This window comes from Petaurus breviceps, unplaced genomic scaffold (assembly GCF_028583685.1).
Source record: "Petaurus breviceps papuanus isolate PSGF00001 unplaced genomic scaffold, PetGlider_PUasm1.0 90919, whole genome shotgun sequence".
NCBI lineage: Eukaryota > Metazoa > Chordata > Mammalia > Diprotodontia > Petauridae > Petaurus > Petaurus breviceps.
The window spans coordinates 24950210-24971065 of record NW_027187378.1 but is presented as its reverse complement, the minus strand read 5'-3'; positions in this window follow the sequence as shown (position 1 = coordinate 24971065).

The window sequence follows — 20856 nt, the reverse complement described above, 5'->3', positions numbered from 1 at the left end:
GGTTAAGTGACTTTCCCAAGGTCACATGGCTAGTAAGTGTTAAGTGTCTGAGGCCCACGGTGGATTTGAACTCAGGTCCTCCTGACTCCAGGGCCTGGTGCTCTTTTCACTTCGCCACCTACCCGCCCCTATTTTTTTTTTATGAACTGAATTCAGCACCTTATATTTACCTCGAATTGAATTTTTAAAATTTGATTCCGTTATTAGGATCATAGACCTTAAAAGGGAGCTCAGAGGCATTCTTGTCTAACCTCCTCATTTAATAGGATCCTTCAGTAAGGACCCCTATGCCCTCTGGGATTAGGGTTACAAAAGCAGTAATCATCAGTGGTGGGACTTGAATCCACATTCTCTGAATATTAAAGCCTTTGCTTTTTCTGCTGTACCACACTACTTCCTTCTAACCTGTCAGGTTTTTTAAAAATACCAATTGGCATCTACCATTATTAGTTTTGTGTCATTGATAAAGTTGATAAGCAGGACTTCATCTTTCAAATCATTGATTAAACATGCTGAACAGGACAAGGACAAAGTTCTGGGGCATTTGGCTTATAACCTTGAGGTTCCTATTAATACATCAGTCAACACTTGTTTAATGCTAAATTGTTCAACCAGAGCCTAATTAACCTAACTGTACTACCATGCTAGCCCACATTTCTCTGTTTCCCTTGCTGAAATCAAAATATGCTTTCTACACTGGTTTAATAATTTTATTTTTTTTAAATGGAGTTTTACATAACTTTTTTTAGTGAATCCATGCTGGTTCCTTGACATTACTCTTTCTTATGCTTATAAATATGCTGTTGAATAATGTTTTCAACAATTTTTGCCACAGATTTACGTCATTCACCCATCTAGTTCCTGTAATTCATAATTTTCTCTTTCATTTTAAAATTAGGACATTTCTCTGTCTCTAGTTTTCTGACACATCACCTGTTTGCCTTGATTTCTCAAAAACTTGAAAAAGCTTGCAGATGATTTTAAAATATTTTCAATTCCCTGGGATGTAATTTTTCTAGTCCTAGGGACTTGAAATAATTTTAAATTGTAGGTGCTCATTTTCATTTGTTGGGCTTCAATACTTTTTTGTATATTACATTTTTATTGATTTTTAAAATATCCTAATATCACCTGTTTTCCCAATTTATCTTGTCAGAGACCAATTCCTTATAACAAAGAATTTTTAAAAAGGAAAAACAATTCAGCAAAACCAAAATACTGAAAAAGTAACATCATATGCAGTGTTTCATGCCTCTGGTCCCTTACCTCTGCAAAGAAGTGGGGAGGGGAAGAAGGGAGAGGTATCTTTGCATCTCTTTGGTACCAAGACTGGTCATTGTTATATTTTGGCCCCACTCTGTTTTAGTTATTTTATGGTTGAATTTTGTGTTTTAGGTTGTTGTCATTTGTATTGTTTTCTAAGTTTTGCTTACTTTACATCAGTTATATTTGTCTTCCTACATTTCTCTTCATAAATTTTGAGCATTTCTGACAGCACAATAATAATTGTTACGTTTATGTGTCACAAACTTGTAGAACCCTTCCCCAGTTGTTGGTCATCTACTTTATTTCCAGTTCTTTGTCGCCACAAACAGTACTGCTAAAAATATTTTAGTTTGCACAGCATCTTCTTTTTGTCATTGACCTTCTTTTATATACCTGGGGTTTATGCCTAACAGTTCAATCTCTGGGTCAAAGGGTATGGTCACTTAATTTGCATAATCCTAAATTGCTTTCCAGAATGGTCGTATCAGTTCACAGCTCTACCAGCAGTTTGTTTGTTAATGTCAGTGATTCCACAGCCCCTCCTAACATATCCTGTTCCCAGCTTTTGTTTTCTTTGCCAATTTGCTATGTGGAAAGTGAAACTCCAGGATTGTTTGATTTGCATTTATTTCTCTTATTAGTGATTTGTAACACTTATGGTTCTTAATAGGGTACAGTTCTTTTAAAGAACTATTTGCTTATATCCTTATCAATTGGAAAACTGCTTTTGGTGTTATGTGTACAGTTCCCTCTTCACAGTGTTTGATCTCTTTTAAAACCGTTTTTTACAATTTTGAGTGTTTTCTTTGATAAATATGAGAACAATGTCTGTTTTGCTTTCTTGTTTAACATTATACTCTTCCCTTTTAAACAGGAACCTTTTTCCCTTGCTTGTTCTTACTGTGAACATAACTTTAAAAGCTATTTTTATTGATGCCTTTTGTTTTTATGTTATATCACATTTACTTATATCTCTTCTCTCTCTAACCTACCTAGGAAACAAATGCTAATAAGTAGGATTAGGGCCTGGAGAAGAAAGTCTAAAATAGCTTGGTTGAGTTAGCCTAAGAGAAGAAAAAAACCTAGTTCAGAAAAGCCAACTAAAGCAATCCAGAAACTTCTTCACACCCTTATAAACTATCACCTTTGCAAAGAAAAGAGGGAGGTACATTTTCTCAGCTCTGCTTGGGGATAAATATAGTCATTATAATTGCACAGCTTTTTTCAAAAACTCTTTTAGTTGTCTTTAATGTATGTGTTTTTTGCAAACCTCGGCTCACTTTGGGTTTTTTGGAGCCTCTTGAAACAATTCTTACAAGTTCCTTCCATTCTTTAAGATTTGTTTTTGCTTATACATTCATTAGTCTTTTGTATGTGTTGTTTTTTACTTCTAAGCCTTTATTTTCCATCATAGACCTTTTTTCTCATATAAAAGTATGTTGTTTCCTTGAATCTCTTACTCATTTGATTTGTATAAAACCACTTGTAATTGTGAACACAATGGCACAAAAACCTTCCCATCCTGAAGTAGCTCCTAGGAAGGAACACTGACATTTTTTAAATGTCTTCTAGGAAGTATACCATATTTTCCATACATTCTCTGTTAGAAGAAAGTATCTTCCCATCTGACTGAAAGTGAATGCTTCCTTCAGAATTCCCTACTTGGGTCTCTTAGACATTTTATTTTTTCTTAATTGTTAAGAATTTATTTTTTTCCCCTCTCACCTCCTTCCCCACTGGAAAAAAAAAAAAGGAAAAACTCAGGTAAAGTCCTGTATGTATTGGCCAAAACTGTGTAACTCATTATGGCTTCAGACCAACCACCTCTCTCCCAGGAGATGAGTAGTGTTCACAATCCTCTGGAATCATGGCTGACTTGCATTGATCAGAATTCTTAAAGTCATTCAAAATTGTTCTTTTGTTCTTTCAAATTCCACACTCTGAGAAACTTTTGCCCAGTTCTCTAGGACCTCGATGGTATTTGTGATTTTAGAGATAGTGCTGTAATGAATTAGCGGATTTAACAGTAGTTTAGATGTTACTAGGAGCTTACGCTGAGCTTGTCATCTACCACCATGTGCTCTGGGCTTTGGTTTTTTCCTCTCTAAAATTGAGGGAGGCAGTTCATACCAGATGACCTTTTTTTCAGTTCTAAATCTATCCATGAGACCACCAAGACTCCACCCTGAATTCTCCCTGTAATTACAACTTGAATACAGCAGGTGGCAGAGTTGCATCACCCATCTAATAACCCTGAGTTTCTTTCTCTACCTTCCTCACTACCTCTTTGGAGGAAGAATTTTGCACAAAACAAATTGTCCCAACTCTTGCGTAACTTGGGGTAGATTTGAGCCCTATCGCCTCTCAAAAAGTTTTAGAAACTTGCCAGATGCATAAGGTGACAAGCAAAGGAAGTGGGTCAGACGACCACAACATGAGTGGGTGCTAGATTAGGTGGCTTTGGTGGGGAAAAGCAGGGACTAGGTCTGTGTCTCCTGGTACTCATTGATTAGTGAGGCAAGGAGAATATCAAACAGTGGATGTAAAGGCTTATTTTCAGGTATTTAGAGCTGAAGGGAAGGAATTTTTTTTGAAGGATAAGAGAAAGATCAAGATTCACATATATAAGCCAGGAATGACTTTAACTTGTTTTGGCCTTTCATCCCCAACTCTACAGACTTACCTTTTCCTTACTAAGGACTACCCCTGGCTCCTTTGAAAAGCCTGAGAATTTAAGGGATTATTCCAAGTGCTTCCATTCACCTTGCATCCTTTTCTCTTCCTTTCCTCTTTCAGATCTGTCTGAATAAATGGTTTGATCCAGGCAATAAAATTATAGAATTAGGATTGATTAATTCCTCCCCACCCTCCATCCCTCTTTGCTCTGTACAATAGGTTGAACCAGTGAATACTGGAAACAGGATAGAGAAACTCCAAATGGAGAGTCCCCTATTTGAGCTCCCCAGGGTAACTGCTGTGAAAAACAATATAGTAAATACAGGTGTGGTTTATTAACTCCTTCTCCTTGTTTTAGTCATACCTTTGATTATTATATGCTCATTGTAGCAAGCTATCAGTTTGAATTAAGAGGAGCTGGGTTTGAAATCTAACTTTCTTACTGACTCACCACTGTGTGGTCTGGGGCAAATCACTAAGCCCTCTGGGTTTTTATTTTTAGCTCAGCAGGGAACCATAAAATGAAGAGATTTGGACAGTGTGAGGTGTCTGTGGTCCCAGTTCTAATTCCTATGATCCTGTTGTGCAAGGACTCAGAGAAAATATCAATGTGAACAGACATTGATAGCAGAAGAGTTGGGACCTGAGCTGGGCCTTGAAGGTTATGTGAATAAACTAGGAGGTGAGAGAGGGGAGGACATTTATCCTGAGAAATCAGGTTGAATGATGTAGAGGCAAGCAGAAGGCTGGTAGGTGGGAAACACAACATTGGTCTGTGTGATTCAAGAGATTTTTGTTGTGGCATTTAGTAGTAGAAAATAAGTATGAAGCCAGGTGGTAGAGGCAAAGGGGGCATCTAGGTGGTGCAGTGGATAGAGTACCAGCTCGGGATTCAGGAGGACCTGAGTTCAAATCTGACCTCATACTTACAAGCTGTGTGACTGGGCAAGTCACTTACCCTGATTGCCTGGAGGATGGGGTTGGGGAATTGAGCAGAGGAGGTAAGCTTGATGAGGTATTGTAGGTTTTGATAATGATGAAACCAGTCTTTTGGTAGGATTAGCTTTGTGAGTAGGTTGCTTTGAAGGAAGGGAGAGAGATAAGGCAGAAAGGTAAAACAGAAGACAAATTCTAGGTAGAAGTTGGGGTTTTAAGGAGGTATGAAATAGCCACATGGAGGTAACCTAGGAATAGAGAAGAAATAAAAGACGTTGCATAGTGTTGAGGCAAGACAAAGTTGGACAACATGAATTTGCATTGTCATCCCATCTTATAGCAGTGCACACTGGGACCAGAGAATGGAGGTCAGCTAGGATTGGGGGCTTCCATGGCAGGTTCTGTGGACTTGCCTTAGGAATAGAATTATCAGGATGGAAGATGTTTTTTTCCAAATTAATACCATGTCACCAGTGAGCTGATGTCTCAAGATATTACCAACAAAACAGAAATCATACATTTCAGAAAGAGAAGCAAATATGGCTTTGTTAGCACATGAATCCTATAAATGGTGCTTTAACTGAGGGAGGGCAGTAGCTTTGAAGGAGAGAGGGGCATCATAGAAATGGGGGTACACAAGGTGGTTTCTGAAAGTCATATCGTGATTCTCCTTTGTAGCTTAGTTCTAATAGTTCTGATTTAACTCCTGTCAGAAAGGAGGAGCCTTTAGCCCATCAGAAAAACCACAAAGCCTATGGAGCCACATTTTGAGATTCTAATGCCAAGACTTTCCTATAGTCCCCCCCATTAAGCTAAAAATAAAAGCACAATACCCCCAAACTAACCAGAATGAGGTGATATTAAACCATTATGGGTCTGGCTAGGAGTGAGAGGTTTCAGAGTAGTGGAAACAGGATGTGAGCAGAGGAGGTGAATGGGGAAGGTAAAGGTGGCTTTTGTAGTACTTCATGTTCTGAGCCACAGCAAAGGCTCAGGGCTGGTGTGGGAGTCCCTACATCCTGCCTCCTTACAAGGCCCCTTACTCTTCAGTTACTAAACCAAGCCCTACTGTTAACCCCTCCTTGGCTTGTGGCCATTTGATAAATCCACTGTTCACACACCAGGCCCTGTGACCTGCCTCCTCAGCCATTTGGATGGTTGGGTGGTGGAGATAGGGGATAGTGTCTTTTGCCAGAGCAATTCTGCCGGTGTCTCTGGAATTGTTTCCTCATCCTTAAAATTTGGGGAGATGGAGTGTGTGGATGACATAGCATGATCTTTAAGATATCCTCCAAATAAGATGCTATGATTCTACCTTAATGATGGATCTTCTTCTCTGAGGACTTTCTGCAGTAAATCCCCTTTCACAGGAGAGGCTGATGATATAGTGAATTGAGTGCTGGTTTTCAAGTTAAGAAGAACTGGATTCAAATCCTGCCTCTTTCTCTTAATCTGCAGATTGCTCAACCTCTGTTGAGTTTCAGATGGTCTCCAAAATTTCTTCTAGCTTAAAATCTGATTCGATGATCATTCGGAGAGACACTGTTATATAAGGACTAATTAAAGTGGCCTTCCTCCCTCCCTCCCTCTCTCTCTTCTCCCTCCTTCTCTTCCTTCCTTCCTTCCTTTCTTCCTTCCTTCCTTCCTTCCTTCCTTTCTTCCTTCCTTCCTTCCTTCCTTCCTTCCTTCCTTCCTTCCTTCCTTCCTTCCTTCCTTCCTTACTTCCTCCCTTCCTTCCTTCCTTCCTTCCTTCCTTCCTTCCTTCCTTCCCTGTGTTAAATCTTTTTTATGTTTCTGTAAGTCTGTTTTTGGCATCATGAATGACCTTTCTTAAAAAGGCATGCCGGTTCACACATCACACTTGGAAGACAAATTTACAGAGTACATGTTGTGTGGGGATTAGTTTTAGATATTCATCTTCATCTTCCTGGTCTGGGTAGGAGAGTATGTTTGATTGTCCTAAAGTGATGGGTAAAACTAGCTCTCACTAAAAGATGCTGAACTATTCCTCCCTTGGGCCTGGAATTGTGTGTTGTAGAGGCCCCTACTGATTTTACTACGATAGGGGAGAGTGACTCATGCTTCCTGAGTGATGGTATGGGTCTTCCCATCCCCCACTTTCCCAGTGTTGCCCTAAGCTTATCACCATTGCTAGGCTGAACTCCCCTTGAAAGAGTCAATGAAAGATCTCCCTCTTACTTCCATTGCTGTCATCTCCTAGTCAATTTCCAATTTCTAAAAAGACTAGGAGCTGAGTGAGTTGGCATGGGGCTTTGGCTAAAAACCTTATCCTTCTTAGCAAGATTGACAAGGGCACACAGTTGATTAACCCCATAATTGACCAATGGAGGGGAGCATAAGATAAGCCAGCCAGGGTCAGCCTCTCATTTCTTTCTGACAGGAGCACCGGGATTATTTTCTAGGGCAGTGTGGTAGTTTTCCTTCCAAAGGGTATCCTTAGAGTTTATGAAAATGTCTTCCTCAAATCCCTTACTTCCCCCTTAATCTCCTGCTATGGAGATTTTCCATTGTCTGTGATTTTTATCTAAATCCTTTCTTACAATCTCTTTACTGTTGGATTGTCACCCACCACCTGGTATTACTATTTCACTTTGCTACCTGCTTGTATTCAGGAACCACAGTATAATACCATTCATTGTAGTCACCCAGGTACACAAACTCCCAGAAGTACTATTCCCTGTCCTTTACACCCCACAGCCTGCCAGTCATTGAACCCTCCTGATTTAATCTCCATGTTCTTCTACAGAATTCCCTTCCTTGCCATTTCCACTGCCATATTTTTATCATCTCACATTTGTATGTTACTACAATAGTCTTTTGAATGAGCTCTCTGCTTTTAGTCTCCTCCCTTCCAACCCATTCTATATCCTGATACTGGATTAATCTTCTTAAAACACATTATCAATCATGTCTCTCTCCTTTGTCCAAATCCCATTATCTAAAGGATGAAATCCAAAAAACCTGACATTCTATCGCTTTCACAGTCACCCTCCAACCCACCCTTTCACTTTTACTTCATGCTGACCTGACAGGAACTCTGATGTGACCACTGCTTCCATTCTCCCAGTGTGTAGCCTCTGTTTCTGAGCCTTTTCTCACACCCTTCTCCTATCCAGGAATGCCTGATCCCCTTTGTCTTCCCCTATGTCTCATTCTTCCTTCAAGTTCCATCTCCTCTTTAATGATTTTTCTGACCATCCAATTCAGGCCAGTAGGCAGTCATTCCACATAAATACTGGTATGAAAAAGGGGGAGAGAATGGGCGAAAACCACTTCCTCTCCCTCTTTCCACCAATGGCTCTGGCTGAGCTGTCTGTAAGCATCAAATCTTCCAACAACAGTTATTATACTGTTAGTGGCTGACAATGCTAACAGACAGCTTAGCTGGCCAGTTTGTCTTTAATTTTTTTTGAGGACCAGTAACGACATGGGTTGATGTCATGACTTCCTCGTGAGTTAAAGTCAGCTTCATTCTCTTCCTGAGTTACTGAAGTCCAGTGGCAGGACAAAAGTCAAGATGATTGGTGATGGCTCAGGATGCAGTGGACCTGTTACTTCCATTGTTGCCTTCAATTCTGACCAGCTCTAAGTGGTCCTGCTTCAGCTGCCTTCATGGTTATTGGAACAAATTGTTCTTATCTGCCCATTCTGCTGCAGAAAATCTTCACATGCTGGGGATGGACATCCCCCTAACACACTGCCAGGTTTGAGGCCTGGAAGTTATGCTCAACCTGGTTTATCTGGTCTGTTGAGACAGTTTTACTGGTGTGTGGCTGCTGCATATACTACTACTTCTTGAGGTCACCGTTTAGAGTTGGATGAAGGTGGACACCAAGAGTGGATGAGTAGCCTTGAAAAGGGTGTGACAAGCTCTCATATCATAGGTACAAGTCCTCCCTGAACATTCCACTCATGGGTATAGGTAGCTAGGTGGCACAGTAGATAGAGCACTGGGCTTGCCATCAGAAAGATTCATGTTCATGAGTTCAAATCCAGCCTCAGACACTTACTGGTCACATAACCCTCAGTTTCCTCTTCTGTAAAGTGATGTAGAGAAGGAAATGGTGAGCCACTCCAGTATCTTTGCCAAGAAAACCCCAAATGGGGTGACAAAGAGTTGAAAACAATGGAACAACAAAACTGGCCAGTAACAGGGTGATTGGAAAATTGAGTACAAGAAGATAGCCCAGGAAGGATGTGAATTATCTGTTCCGCTCCAGAAATGGCAGGGAAGCAACATCAAATATTAAAGAATCCTCAGGCTGCTGGCTAGTCTTGCCACTTCATGAAAATCTGGAGTAATGTCCCAAGTGCCATAGGGTGGTATTAACCTTACATTGATCTTTTCTCTCCTCTGAACTCATAGACTTTATCATCTTTATCTCTCATTTGGCACTTATACTGCCTTATGACATCTCTTTGTATTTAACTTTTACGCAGATGTCATGGCATGTCTCCCTAATTATAGTGTAAACTCTGTGAGAGCAGGGACTACATTTTATTGCTCCTTTGTGTTCCCTTAAGCACTTGTCACTTTGCTGGGCATTTAGTAGGTATGCAATAAACACTTGGTGAGTAATTGATTGGTCCGCAGCAACTCTCTTCATATTTGTTAAAAGAAGGGAAGTCAGTCTAGACTACTTGGACCCTTCCAAAATGGGGTTAGTAATAGAAGCATCCAGCAAAGAATCTAGGTAAAAAGTGGTTTCACCTGAAGGCCAGGGGAGTGAACTGAAAAGATAACAATTCTTTTAAAATGCCCATTACTGATACCAAATAATGTAAAAGTGATTAAAAGCAAATATTTTCCCATTTATTTTCTCTTGAACCCAACACTGTCGTTAAGGCATTCATTTGCTATTTTATAATTGGGAACACTTTTGGATGTGCCCATTCGCTTCATGAGATGCCTCACAAATCTTTGTGGGAAGTAGGGAGATTAAGTATATCATTTTTTCCCCACCAAAATCGAGTTTTTGTTTAAAAAATTGATATGTTTTTGTTTATAAATGTCTTTGTAATTTTTATAGAGCCATAGAATTTTTAAAAATAATTTTGGTAATATACATATTTGCACATCAAAGTCATTAGAAGCAAACCCAAGTTGGAGATAACTGAGTTATGTTTCTTTATTTGGGATTTGCTACTCAAACTGGCTTAATGCATATTTATTTCACTGTCAGTCTTGATGATTAACACTTTTTTTGTCTCTTCAAACTTCCAATTTCTACTCAATTACCCATAATGGGCATTGGTACCAAAATATTAATGGTTAAAAAATAACTAATAATGAGCATATTTAATGACTAATTCTATGACAGCTTGTTAGTAGCGATCAACTTCAGTCATCGTGAGTTTCAGTTTATGTCCGGTGGTTTTTCACCTCAGCTGAATGCTGTAGGCATTGTGTGAGATCAACACAGACAGTAAGTTGGTCCCCAGAACTGCCACCATTTCCCCAGACACAACTGGAAATATCTATAGCTTCCTTTCTTGGTCAAGATTCTTCTTTTTAGTCACCCAATGGATTTGGTTTTGATCTTACTTTTCCACACTCATTGAGGCTGACCAATTACCTTCCCCCAGAGGAGGAGGTATATGCATAGAGAGATAACTAGAGCTGACTGATAGAACTGGGAATTCTGAAGGAAGAGGAAAGAAAAAGTGATAGTAACCAAGGGATCTAACAGCCCCATGCTTCTATGGCAGTTAAACTTTTTTCCTTGTGGAGCACCAGGGTTCCATGGAACACAGTTTGAGAAATATTGTTGGAAATATAGTGAAAAGAATATTGGACTGAGAATGAGCAGAACCCTTGGGATTCTGGTCTTGGTCCTTTTCTGGGCTTCTTTCTGGAGCTTTCTTTCCCTCAGACCACATCTGTACCATGATGGAGACTGGATTATAGCACTAATGTTCTGGGAGTATTCTGGAATTCCTATCAGTCTCTGCTTTTTCCTCTCCTTCATCTTTGATACCGGTTCTCAGAAATAGACTGAGTCTTGAAAATGGGGTTATTAGCTAAATTATAATGAGAAGAATGAGAAGTGGAATTAAAAATGGATTGAAAGTGAGTTCTGGGTTCACATCCCAATTCTACATTTGGTCTACTCTATGGTCCAGCTTAGGCCTCAGTTTCCCCATATGTGAAAGGGAGGGAGAGGAGACTTCACACATCATCCTTTATGCTTGGATATGAGGTGAGAACTTTTTCTAATCTCCTCAAGGAGGAAGTAGGAAGAATGAAGCCAAGCACAAAGGACCTTAGATCTCCAAAGGGGCTCAGTTGAACTCCATTCCTTCTGTGCACATAGCTACTCTTGATGAAGTACAGGCTTTGGGAATCCCTTTGAACTCTGATTCAATCTTCCCATTTGATGAGCCATTTGCCTGAGGCCATAAGACTTTCATTATAGTTAGGCCCAAATCTCTTACTAGCTTAGCCTTCCATTGTCCATCTACTTTCCCACCCTTGAGCCTATGAAAATATCTATACCCAAATCCACTTGAACTGGCATAGCCTACCATTGTCTTCTCCAGGTAGCCTCCTGCAGCTTCACTCATTTACTGAAGTCTGACCTCATTAACTACCCTCCCCAAACTCATTATTGGAGCCTGACCTTATTGACTCTTGAAGACCCTCCCCAAACTCATTACTGGAGTCTGACCTCATCTGACTCCTCCTGAAGACCCTCCCCAGCTCCTCCTCTAGATCACCCCTAGATTCCTCCCACAACCTTTCTGTATATAAGACCCATCTTGCCTCCTCGTGGTGTGAGAGCGCCATAGAATTTTCTAGCACATACTTGCTCTGTGTCAGATGATTCTGGCCCACTTGGCAATCATCACAGATCCTTAAGAGTCTACCCAATATGGCAGACTTTTAATAAGCTTCGATTTTCTTTGGCTGAGAGAAGACTTAAGTTGAATTCATTCAGCAGGACCCAGCGTGTTGGTATTTTGAGGTCTCACACACCCCTAGCCCTAACTTCTTTATTTTTCCGGTGACCCTCTACACTCTGGTATCTGATGTGTGTAGTGGAAATCATGGGTCTATGGGAATCAGAACACAGTGCAATTCTAATTGTTACTGCTTGGTTGATACCTTGATCAAATTTATTTAACTTCAGAAATGGAAGTAATTTAGCCCTTCATTTACAAATGAAAACTGAGGTCCAGCAAAGCTAAGCAAATTGCTCAAGGATAGCCTTCTATACTGCTTATAAGGATTTCTTCATTACTCTAGTTCCATTCCAAGTCACACTCCTCTATTTCTTGCAAGGAGCTGAGGGAAAGGGAAGTTGCAGCCACTGGGGAACAGTTTCTGTTTTTGGCTAGAGGAGGGCTTGGCCATCACTTTCTGAGCAGTGGAGCTTGGGGCATGTTTATTGCTGGGGGCGGGGGGTAGTACGTCAGCTCCTTTACATGGTCTGGTAGCTGTGAGGCTCTTCTGTGGGGAAGTCTGCATAGTACTGAGAGGGTGGGCATGTGGGAGGTGAGTCACCATCTGGGTCTTTCCCCCATAATTTTCTGGCTGCCAGCTTTTTATTTCTGGGACCTCCCCTCTCTATAACCAGGACTATCTCCTCCCCCACTCATCTGAAACTCTTAGCACCCACCCCTCTCCCACATCTGAAATACCGTGGTCGCCTACCCTTCTGTTTCCCCTTCTCTATATGGGCTTTGCCTGAGCAATGGAGGCAGGGAAACAGGGGAAAGGATTCAACAAGACTCCTTTCTTCCTACCCTCTGTCTGAGTGAGTATACCTAGGTTTGACTCGTAACTCTAAGGCTTGGAGAATGAGCAGCTATCGGGGTAGAGACAAGTGGTACATATATGTTGATTGTCTGACTGACTCACTGAGTCTCCTTCCCTTCTCTGTGCCTCGGTTTCCCATCCAAGAAGTAAGATTCTTTAAATACCATAGGCCTTGGGATTTGAGTCAACACCCCACTCCATAACCCCTGGAGATGTGTCAGTTAGACTCCAAAGATTCAGTCTTCCCCCACTCCTTGACCCTGGGAAGCCTATAACCTTGCTGAAATGAGGAGGGGGCGGCTGGGATCTCCAGGCTACAGGGCACATGGTTCTCTGTACTTTGTTGCCCCAGAAACAGCCTCATGCTAACTGGCATAAAACTCTGTGAAAGTCCCAGAATTTCAAAGTTATTCCTTCCCCTAGAAACCAAGTTAACTTTGCTACCAAAAGTGTGAGGTTTGTTTTTGTATTGATGTCCTTGAATGGTAGAATGTGAGAGCTCTCAGAAATTGTCTCATCCAAATGTTGTATTCTACAAAGAAGGAAATGGATTTAAAGACATCTTTTTAAAAATTATCTTTTGTTTTTATATTACCTTAATATCAGAATATACCCCTCCCTTCACCCAGGGAACCTTGTAAAAGAGGACATTTCAGCAAAATCAACCAATATATTGATCTTGCCAAACAAACAGATAAACCAACAAACCACTCATCTCCTCATAGGGCCATTTGCCCAGAATCTAAACCAAAGCTTCAGAGCAGTCAAGGCCTCTGGGTGCCTTCTCTCCCAGGAAAGAGGCCACCTATTTGGACACACAGTGGGTACTTTGGGCAAATCCAAGGTCTGTGGGTAGGGTTAGACATGGGTAAGGTAGACTTAAAATGGCAAATAAGACATACATTTTTGGACATGGGTCAATGTAGGAATTTGTTTTGTTGGACTCTGCCTATTTATTATGATGGCTTTCTTTTTTTTAAATTATTGTTCAATGGGGGTAGGAGATAATAAATGCTCATAAAAATCAATATAGATAAACATTGTTGTCATATATTTCCCACCCTAGATCTGCTTATTTTTCTCTGAATCAGTTAATAGAAATGTCCCCAGGCATCTCTGAATTCTCCATGTATATTGCTTCTTGTTGTCTAGTCATTTCAAGTCATGTCCAACTTTTTTATGACCCTATTTGGGGTTTTCTTGGCAAAGATACTAGGGTGGTTTACCATTTCCTTCTCCAGCTCATTTTACAGATGAAGAAACTGAGGCAAACAGGGTTAAGTGACTTGTTCAGGGTCATGAAGCTACTAAGTGTCTGAGGCCAGATTTGAACTCAGAAAGAAGAGTTTTCCTGACTCCAAGCCCAGCACTCACTGCACCACCTAACTCCCCATATTTTCTTATGGTTCAGTAATATTCAGTTGCATTCATATACCACAATTAATCTAGCCTTTCCTCAATCAAAGCTACTTCAGTTTCACCAAAAAAAAAAAGTGTTACAACAAGATGGGAGACCTTATTTAGTTCCCTGATGTGGATCATGGTGATGATCAAATGATTCTCTTTACTAATACAATGAATGTGAAGCCTTCCATCCTCCCCACTCTGTTACCAAATCCTGATGTGTTAGAAGAAGGTCTGTCTTGAAGCTTGAAAAAGAAAATTAAAGAATCACGGGGCACCTCTGTGGTATCCAGAAGCCCACGCTGAGAATAAGTTGGAGAAAACTTGCTCCTAATCCTTAGAGGAGGCAGAAAAAGCCATCCCACAATTGCTGCTGAAATAAAAGCAGGACAAAGACTGGGCAGGTCATGCCTTTGGCTCCAATTTGAAATAAGGATATTATTCAGTTGTTTTCAATTGTGTCCTACTCTTTGTGACTCCATTTGTCGTTTTCTTGGCAATATATATTGGAGTGGTTTGCCTTTTTTTCCTCCAGCTTCCTTTTTTACAGAGGAGGAAACTGAGGCAAATAGGATTAAGTGACTTGCCCAGGGTCACACAGCTATTAATGATTAGGAAGTTAGGATTTGAACTCAGCTCTTCCTGGAAGGATAAATGATTTCCCCAAGGTCACAGGGCAGTGTTGGAGGTGAGATTTAAACCCAATCTCCTTACTCTTCCCACTATACCCCATCACCTCCTAAGTCTCCTCTCCTGATCCTTCTATCTCCTTCATTTTGATAATCTTCTGGGGAAAGTTTCTGCTAATTTTCTGGAAAAAGTTATGTACAACTGATATTTCTATTTCCTCATTATCCACCCACTCTCTTCTGAACCTCTGCCCCCACCCCTACTGCAACTTCTCTCTCTAGGGTCACCAATGACTTTCTTAATTACCAAATCTTTTTTTAGTCCCCTGCTGCCATTGACCTTTTGCAGTTTTTGACAGTGTTGACCACCTCCTACTATCAGACAATCTCTTTCCTTGGCTTTAGAGACATTGTGCTGCCAGTTTAGCCTCCTAGCTCTCTTTATTTCCTTTTTTGGCTTCTTATCTTCTTCCCAGCCGGTTTATGGCCCCAGTGGTTGTTTTCCAAGATCCTGTCCTCTGTTGTCTTTACTTTCTCTACATTCTTCCATTGGCAGTTTCATTTACCCCATACTTTCTTTTTCTCCATTTCCTCATCTTCATTCTGAGCTCTAGACCTTCCTCTCCTAAAGGACATTTCCACTAAGATGTCCCAAACCCCTCAAAAAGTCTTAAACTGGAATCAATGTCTTAACCCCCAAACCTGTTTTTCCTCTTCTTCCTCCTGGTCTCATTATTTCTGCTTGTGTCAGCACTATTCCCTGATCTCTTAGGTTTGTAACCTTGGGTTTATGTTTGTCTCCTTCCTTTTTCACCTCTCATATTTATGTTAGGTCCTATCAACTACACTTGTGAAACATCAGTCACATCTGTGCTATCTTTTTTTTTTTGGTCTAAAAAATTTTTTATTGTTAGCTTTGTTTTTTTATAACATAATTATTTCCTGGTATATAACTTTCTCCACTGATTTCTACCTTGAAACAAAGAAAAACATTCAAGCAAAAATGACCATCTCATTTTATAGCATATGGAACATTCCATTCCTATCATGTACCAAGAGATAGGAAATGTATTTTGTCATTATTTTCTGTAAGATAATTACTGCCATAAATGTGACTCTAACTATCTTCTAGTATTGTTTTCATTTACATTATTGTGGTCATTGTATATGTTATTCTCCTGGTTCTGTTTATTCTACATTATTTTATCTAAGTCTTCTAATGTTTCTCTGAATTCCTTGTATTCACCATTTAATATGGTGCAATAATAGTCCATTATGACTTAGCTGTTCTCAACAATACAATGATCTAAGACAATCCCAAAGGACTAATGATGAAGCATACTATCCACCTCCAGAGAAAGAATTGATGTAGTTTGAACACAGACTGAAGTGTGCTATTTTCAATTTTTTTCTTTCATTCTTTTTCTTTTATGAGTCTCCTTGTACAAAATGACTAATATGGAAATGTTTTACACGATTACACATGTATAACCTAATTGCTTACCATCTTGGGGTGGGGGAGCCCTGGAGAGGGTTTGGAGGGAGAAAGGGATAGAATTTGGAACTCAAAACTTAAAACAAATTATAAAAAATTGTTTTAGTGTATAACTGGGGGAAAAATGAAATGTATTAAAAATAATTGGGGCAGTTAGGTGGCACAGTGAATAGAGCACTGGTCCTGGAATCAGGAGGACCTGAGTTCAAATCCAACCTCAGACACTTGACACTTACTAGCTGTGTGGCCTTGGGCAAGTCACTTAACCCCAATTGCCTTGCCTTCCCACTCCAAAAAAATTTAAAATAAACAAATAGCCCATTCTTTTCATGTATCCCAATTTGTTTAACCATTACCCAATGAATGGGTAACTTCTGTGTTTCCAGTCTTTTACTCCTACAAAGAGGTTTACTGCGAACATTTTGTTATACATGGGACTTTCCTTTCTGCAACATTGGACTAGCACATGTGTAGAACTTAATGGCTTACTCAACTGATGCAACTTCCCCATGTGGAGACACTGGGAAACCTGTTTCTTGGAAAGTAATGATGGGGTTTAAGAAAAATGCCTTGGAGAAAATATGGAGCATGTATAGATATTCCATAAGTGGTTGGCTAGCTATGTGGTAAGTGGAAGACTGGTTGGTTTCAGAAGCATTTAGAAAGCCTAATTGGCTTCCTCAATCCTCTGGCATCAGTACTTTCCAGTGCTCTGTTCCTGATGGTGTGACTCCTTTACCCATGATGGCTAATGAGAAAGGTCTTCTCCCTTCTGAGACCATATGACTTAAGAATGAGCCTCAGTCTTTGACCTCTGAGTTTTTTCTTTTCCATTCCAAGTGAAGGGTGTAAAGCTTCCATAACCTTCTGAGATTTGAAAGGTCCAAAGCATACTTTAACATCCTGGACAAGACCCCACATGTAGTGGTGAGTAGTCTGTGGCTCATTCTCCTAGAACCAGGCTGGTACATCTGCCTCCTCAAGGTTCTAGGGGATGCTGAGAGAATCTTTCTTCTCTGCTGCCACCAGCTCAAGTCCTACCAACTGTGTTCCCCACAATGTTAGGGGCCAGTGATTGCTTCAATTCAATTTAGCCAGTTAACATAGATTTTTACAAAGATATTTATTTTGGAAGATACCATAAGAACAAAGTATGAACATTCCCCTCAACACTTTGAGGGACATACTCTCTCCTATGGGGCAGTAGACTCAAAACTTAAATCTCTTCCTTAGCATTGGTACTACCAAGTTCAAATATAAAGGCAATGTCTCTACCAGATGAGTCTTGTCTCAGGTATTGCCGGGATGGGACCCTGAACGTCTCTCCTAAAGATCACTTCTTGTTTCTTGGGGCATCAATGGTACATACTGTTATCCTGTTGTGTATGGGATCTAAGGATCAGTCCAACCATTCTGGAAAACAGTTCAGAATTGTGCTTTTTTTAAAAAGTGACTAAAAATATCCATACCTTTTCCCCCAGAGGTTGCCCCGCTAGGCATATACCTTAAGGAGATCAAAGACAGAAAGAAAGGACCCATACACACAAAAATATTCATAATAGTATTTATGCTGTAGCAAAGAAATAGACACAAAATAGATGAGCCTTGATTGAGATGTGGCTAAATAAACTATGTTATGTCAATTTAATAGGCTATAACTACACTATAAGAAATGATGAGTATCAAGAACTCGAAGACATGTGGGAAGAAATGCGAATTGGCATAAAACAAAGTAGATGGAATATGGAAAACAATGCACAAAATAACTGCAATGATGTAAATAACAAAAAAGGAAAATAACTGTTGTGTAATTATGCTGAACAAGAAGTGTGACCTTGGAGAAGAGTTGATGAAATGTATCTCCCTTTTTTGCAGAAGTAGAGGACTGTGGGTGTAGAACATTACTCTCACTTGATTGATGTTTTGTTTGTTAATTTTGCTGAACTGATTTTTTTCTCCTTTTTTGTTTCTAGTAATAGGGAGTAACTTAATGTTTAAAGGAGGTGGTAAGGATATATTTCAAAATAAAGGTGTTGCAAAAACAAAATATAAGACATTTTTAAAAGAATGAAGTTGATTGTCACCCAAAGGGCAGTGAAGGAGTAGTATATTTTAAACAAGGGATTCTTAAAGAAAAGCAATGTAAAGGACTTTTTCAAAAAGTATACGACCAGAAAAAGAGATGAACTAGTAGTCATGTAGCAAAAGTAAGAAATAACTCATTAGATGGACAACCTTCATAGTCCACAGAAATATCCACATAATGTGAGCTGGGTTTCATAGTGGATAGAACACTGGACTTGGAGTTCAAGTCCTTCTTCAGACACTTACTGTCTAAGTGAATCTGGAAAAATAATTTAGTCTCTCAGCCTCAATTTCCTCATCTGTAGAATGAACATAAAAATAACACCTATTTTGCAATGTTGCTGTGAGGACCAAATGAGACAACAAATGAAAAGTACTTTGCAAACCTTAAGTACACATATTTACTCTTCCCCTTTGAACAAGTTCTGATGAGATGGAGATTCAAGCATTGCCCTCCCCCCAACATTTTGCTTTCCATTGTAAAAATTTGTCCTTGCATACCCCTTTAAAAAAAATGGATCTTTTCTTTCTTGGTTTTTTTTTTTTTTGCTTTTTGGAGGGGGAAGGCAGGTCAATTGGGGTTAAGTGACTTGCCCAAGGTCACATGGCTAGTAAGTATTGTATCTGAGGTCGGATTTGAACTCAGGTCCTTCTGACTCCAGGGTCAGTGCTCTAGAATTCACCGTGTCACCTAGCCTCCCCTTGCATACCTCTTTTGTGTTAAATAATTTCCCGTTCTACTTCTCCTTTCCCCCTTCTCCCAGTGCATCCTTCTTTCTCACTCCATTTTTTTAGATTATCCCAACATGATTAACTCATGCCCATGCCCTCTGTCTATGTAGTCTGCTTCTAACTGCCCTAATAATCATAAAGTTCTTAGGAATGACATGCATTATCTTCTTATATAGGAATGTAAACAGTTTAACTTTATTAAGGTTTATGATTTCTTTTTCATATTTACTTTTTTATATTTCTCATGAGTCTTGTGTTTGAATGTCAAATTTGCTATTTGACTCTGATCTTTTCAGTAGGAATGCTTGAAAGTCTTCTATTTCATCAAATTTTCATTTCCTCCTGAAGGGGGGAAGAGGGATATTCCATATTCATATCCATTTCCATTATCAAATTATTCAACTTATTAAAAAGGCAATTTTCCTTGGTAATTTCTTGAAATATTATGTCTAGGCTCTTTTTTTTTTAATCATGGCTCAGGTAGTCCAATAATTCTCTCCTCAATCTATAGCTGGGACTAGAACCCAGGCTTTCTGATTCTAATTCTAGTGCTCTTTCCATAATACCATGTTGTCCCAGGAGAAGTGAATAAGAATAGCACCTAGAAGTAGGGAATTACATTACATTCTATGACAAAGTTACATTAGCTTCTCTTACCCACCTATTTCTTCTCTAGGTCCTTATCTCACAGCCTCCTACTCTGGGGCCCTTTGGCTGAGAATTCCAAAGCACTTTATGAGCTTGCTGGGTTCCCTGAGTCAGAGAAGAGGAACATGAGTTATTCCTCTAGGGTCACCTGAGTCTGTCCCTTAGATCAGATTTTACTTAGGAAAAGCCACATTCATTTCTTTTGAATTACCTGGGAGTTACTTCATTGGGTTGAAAAACATAGTGAGTCTGGGGGTGATTTTGTGAGAATTAAGGGAAACAAGGTGAGAGGGGGAGGAAGTTGAATCACAGTGCTCTGGGTGTCAGGATTCCTTAGTTCCCTTATCAGACCAACCACTGACTCACCATGTGACCAAGGATGAAGTCATTCTTCCTCTCTATGGCGTCAGTTATGTAAAGGAACTGCGCCTTTGAAAGCCTTTGTGAGCAAGGAGTCAGCCTGGCAAGCAGAGGCCCCAGGTATAGAGTCTTAGAACTTTCAAGTATATGAAACTGAGAACCGTGGGTTTCGTTTTGTCCATCCTCCACTCATCCTGTTGGTCTGTGGGTGTGCATACCACTCACTGGGGCCCTGTGAGGAGATTTATTTTAGAGACTTCGTGGTGTCAAGTTGTCAATAGTCTGTGTGGCTTTCTTTTTTTTTCTTTTGTTTTTAATTTTTGAGCAATTGGGGTTAAGTAACTTGCTCAAGGTTACACGGCCAGTTATTTCTGGGTGTGGTGCTGAGTGTCTGAGCCCGGGATTCGATCTCCAGGTTGTCCCAACACTGGAGCCGGTACTCTTACTCGCTGAGCTACCTGGCCGCCCTCTGTGTGGCTTTCTTGCCTTGCATAGGGAACAGATTAGCTCCTTAGATGATGGATTCCAAAAAACATTGGCAAAGCTTCACATTGTCAATCAATCAATAAACATGTACTGAGTGCCCACTATGTGCCAAGCACTGTGCTAAGCTCTGGGGTTGGAAAAAAAAAAAGGGGAAAGGACAATCCTATCAACGAACTCACAATATAAAGGGGCAGGGGGGAAGGGAAGGTGGAGGAGGAGAGAGAACATGCAAACAATTATGTATGCACAAAATACATACAAGATAAATGAGAAATAATCAGCAGAGGGAAGGCATTGGAATTAAGAGGAATTGGAAGAGGGATCTCCTCTTATTCACTTCTCCTGTGAGTATGGTATTA